We start from the raw sequence: 4,773 nt of genomic DNA on the forward strand, positions 1-4,773 counted from the left end.
CCCAGACACTCCAGCTGAACTAGATTACTCATGGTTTCCCACACACAGCCCTCAATTTCCTGGCTTCCTGCCTTTGTTTATGCCATTGCTTCTATCTATAACAATCTCCTCTACTCTGTAAAACCCTACCATCCATCAGATCATCCCAAATGCCATCTTCCTTTCAAGATCACCAAGTCTTTCTTGGTCTCGAAAATTTGATGGGACTGCCTTTTCCGAAGTCTCCCAATACTTTAGATTAATGTTATCTACCATTTTTATGCTATTTGTGTTTTAAATTTATTTATCTGCCTCATCTTCCTTTATGGATTGTAAACTTCTTGGGGCCACCTACTGCATTTTACCATTCTTGTATTCCTGTACCATTTCTCAAAATGCCTAATGCTATGGTTAGCATAGAGGTTGAGAATATGGACTTCGGGGGCAAAAATAAATAAAATGGTGTCCTGAATCTACCACGTCACACACACAAATCTGTGTGACTTTGGCCAAATGGCAATCTTTTTAAGCTGTATTTCTTCATTTGAAAAACAGCTAGGTCACATGACATCCTCTAACAATGTGATGAAGGCTTTGAACATTGCCTGAAGGTAAATATACAAACCTATATATACAATGTCTATATACATATACACTTGCATGTACCCATTGGTGTTCTAGAGCAGAAGATCTCAAATTGTGGTCTGTATATGCTTGGAGGTCCCCAAGACTTTATAGGACATACAAGAGGTAAACCTATTTTCGTAAATACACTGAGAGATTATTTACTATTTTCTCTGTGTCAACAGGTGCACTGTTGACACAAAAGTAATGATGGATAAAACCATTGGCATCTTAGGATGAATCAAGGCAGTGGCACCAAGCTGTCATTGTATTCATTGTATTCTTTATTAGTCATTTTATTCTTCACTGCTATGCACTTGCCGTTTAAACATGACAGTTTCACTTAAAGTCCTTGAGGAAGCAATAAAAGTAATTAATTTTTTTTAGATCTCAAACCTGAGTCACATTCTGTGTGTGAAACAGGAAGTACACATACAGCACTTCTGCTACATACTGAAGTACAGTACAACAGTTGCACTGAGAAAAGGCATGAGTGTTTGAGCTGTGAGCTGAACTAATTGCTTCTTTTTTTTTTTTTTTTTGCTGCTTTTTTATTAAAACTTTTATTTTTACTTGAAGGAATGACTGACCACCAAACTAGTATTCAGACCATAGTTTAGGTATTTGCCAGACATTTTCTCACAAATGAACAAAGGGAGCTTATTGTTTCGAGGAATAAAAACTGAAAGTATTTGTCACCAAAGGTAAAATTTGAGCTTTCAAGCAAAAATGAAAATTTTAGAAGATTTATATAGGCCGCTGTGAGCCTAATAGCTTCCCAATACCTGAAGAATTTTCTGAGCTCACAGGTGATACTAACAAATAGTATTTTTAAAATAGCTTGTATTATAAAATGTGTCAACATTTGGAAGATCTGCATAACTCAGTAGCCAATATTTTCAAATGACCAATGCATGATGATATAAAATTATGTGTGGGTAAAAGACCGATCCAAAGTTAGTGAGATAAAACAATCTATTTTCACGTAACAGAATTTTAAAAGTTCATCAATAATGGTTTAGATCGCACATGGCAGCTACCTTTAATAAAATAACACTTGTTCAGTTTTGCTCTAACCCAGATAAACAAAATCTCTTTGAGTCCTCAAGCATTTTTAAGCATGTTCTCTTGACCTGAGAACAATGAAGCTCCGAAAGTAATGGTTCCCAAGTTAAGAACATTGCTCTAATAAAAAGCCCACAATTCCACGAAGTGAAGTATAGGCTTCTGCCATGCCAGTCCCGGGTTCCTAGAGTCAGGTCTCTGTGTGAGAGGAAATCTCTCTCATGAAAGTAGGAGACTGAAACAAACAAACAAACAAAGAGAGTGTAAAATTACAAGGATGGCAGGCCATGCCGAACTGGCTCTGGGCTTTCCGGTTCCCTCATTTTCTTCTGCTGGGTCAGCTATGGCGGCCGTGAAGACCCTGAACCCCAAGGCCGAGGTGGCCTGAGCCTAGGCGGTATTGGCGGTCAACATCAGCGTGGCCCGGGGGCTGCAGGATGTGCTGAGGACCAACTTGGGGCCTAAGGGCACCATGAAGATGCTTGTTTCTGGTGCTGGAGACATCAAGCTCACTAAAGATGGAAATGTGCTGCTTCATGAAATGCAAATTCAACACGCAACAACCTTCTTAACAGCCAAATTAGCAACAGCCCAGAATGACATAACTGGTGATGGTACCACTTCCAATGTCCTAATCATGGGAGATCTCCTGAAGCAGGCAGATCACTACATTTCTGAAGGTCTTTGTCCCAGAATAATTACAGAAGGATTTGAAGGTGCAAAGGAAAAGGCACTTCTGTTTTTGGAACAAGTCAAAGTAAGCAAAGGGATGGACAGGGAAACACCATAGACGTGGCCAGAACATCTCTATGTACTAAAGTTCATGCTGAACTTACTGATGTCTTAACAGAGGCTGTAGTGGACTCCATTTTAGCCCTTAAAAAACAAGATGAACCTATTGACCTCTTCATGGTTGAGATCATGGAGATGAAACCTAAATCTGAAAACGATAGAAGCTTAATCAGAGGTCTTGTTTTGGACCATGGGGCATGGCATCCTGATACGAAAAAGAGAACAGACGATGCGTACATCCTCACATGCAACGTGTCATTAGAATATGAAAAAACAAGTGAATTCTGGCTTTTTTTTACAAGAGTACAGAGGAGAGAGAGAAACTAGTGAAAGCTGAAAGAAAATTCATTGAAGACAGAGTTAAAAAAATAATAGACCTGAAAAAGAAATTCTGTGGTGATGCTGATAAAGGATTTGTTGTTATTAATCAAAAGGGAATTGACACCTTTTCCTTAGATGCTCTTGCAGAAGAAGGCATAGTAACTCTGTGCAGAGCTAAAAGAAGAAGTATGGAAAGGCTGACTCTTGCTTGTGGTGGGGTAGCCCTAAATTCTCTTGATGACCTAAATCCTGATCGTTTGGGACATGCAGGACTTGTCTATGAATATACATTGGGAGAAGAGAAGTTCACCTTTATTGAGAAATGTAACAATCCTTGCTCGGTCACATTGTTGATCAAAGGACCAAAAAGCACACTCTTACTCAAATCAAAGATGCAATAAGAGATGGCTTGAGGACGGTTAAAAATGCTATTGATGATGGCTGTGTAGTTCCAGGTGCTGGTGCAGTGGAAGTGGCAATGGCAGAAGCCCTGATTAAATACAAGCCCAGAGTAAAGGGCAGGGCCCAACTTGGAGTTCAAGCATTTGCTGATGCATTGCTCATTATTCCCAAGGTTCTTGCTCAGAACTCTGGTTTTGACTTTCAGGAAACTCTAGTTAAAGTTCAAGCAGAACATTCAGAATCAGGTCAACTCGTGGGTGTGGACTTGAACACAGGTGAGCCAATGGTAACAACAGAAGTAGGCATATGGGATATCTATTGCATAAAGAAACAGCTTCTTCATTCCTGCATTGTGATCGCCACCAATATTCTCCTGGTTGATGAGATCATGAGAGCTGGAATGTCTTCTCTAAAAGGTTGCACTGAAGCTCTTCCCTTGTATCATCTGAATCATGAAGACTCTACAGAGTGATACTAAGAATATAGCTATGGAATTTTTGTCCAAGCTTCAAAAGATTTTCAAAGGATTTTTTTTCCCATATAAAAAAAGGAGAGAACACTGGCACCTATTCAGATTCTGAAGTTCTGAAATTATAATTACAGTATTTTTTAAATTGCACTGCAGTGTACACATACAGCAGGCCAAACTTACCCAATAAAAAGGACATTTTATTTTAGCTTCAGTGATATAAAAATACATGTTAGATAAGCATATGTTATCTACCTTGTTATTAAATATTCCTTGAAAAACAAATTTTAATGGTTTAATAATTCTTCTAATGAATGTATTTTAATTTATCTCCAATAGTTCCCCATCATTAGGCATTTAAGTTTTCAATTTTTATGCTAGTTATAAATAAGACTTAAGTAACTTAAGGTTCGGAAAGCATTCCTGCTTCCTTAGTATAAATCCTTTTGAGCAGGGGTTCTCCCAATCCCCAGGCTGAAGACCAGTACTGGTCGGCAGCCTGTTAGGAAGGAGGCCGCACAGCAGGTGAGCAGCGAGCAAGCAAGGGAAGCTTCTTTTGCTGCTTCCCGTGGCTTGCATTACCGCCGAACCATCCCCATTCCCCCCATCGCTCACATTACTGCTTGAACCATCTCCCCTCTTGAAAAATTGTCTTCCATGAAACCGGTTCCTGGGGCCAAAAACGTTGGGGACCACTGCTTTTGAATAAAAAAAACTATTGGACAAATTGGACTTTTCATGCTTTATGAAATAGCTTTGGTAAAATGCTTCCCAGAAATGTTAAGTTGTAGTGAGTAGAAAGATGGAATTAGAGGCAAGGGAATTGAAAGAGCTGCAAGTCTAAAGTGGCAAAAATAGGAAAGGCAGAGGTTAAAAACACGGTTGAGGGCGTAGTGACTAAGGACTAGGTGAGACAGGAGATTTTCAGGCAAGACCGTATTTTCACACCTTGGAACATTTGCTTAGGCTGATATCCCTCCCAAACTGTCTAGTGTCCTCTTTTTTTCACCCAAGTTACTGTTCTCTTCTACATGTTTCCACAAAATACAGTAGGTATATCTGAAGCCCTTGAAAGTGAAGTTGTGTGTTGCTACACTTTGTGTTTTGAGGACTTGTCAGTT

The 4,773-nt window shown here is 39.3% G+C and overlaps 1 pseudogene across 1 annotated transcript; it reads left to right on the forward strand.

The window, feature by feature from the left end:
* Positions 1-2,011: 2,011 nt before the first annotated feature.
* LOC309963291 (T-complex protein 1 subunit zeta-like) lies at positions 2,012-3,655 on the forward strand (annotated as a pseudogene). Its single transcript has one exon. The product of its transcript is annotated as a T-complex protein 1 subunit zeta-like (transcript).
* The last annotated feature ends 1,118 nt before the right edge of the window (positions 3,656-4,773 follow it).

Source organism: Leucopleurus acutus (assembly GCF_964270905.1).
Source record: "Leucopleurus acutus genome assembly, chromosome: 6".
Classification (NCBI taxonomy): Eukaryota; Metazoa; Chordata; class Mammalia; order Artiodactyla; family Delphinidae; genus Leucopleurus; species Leucopleurus acutus.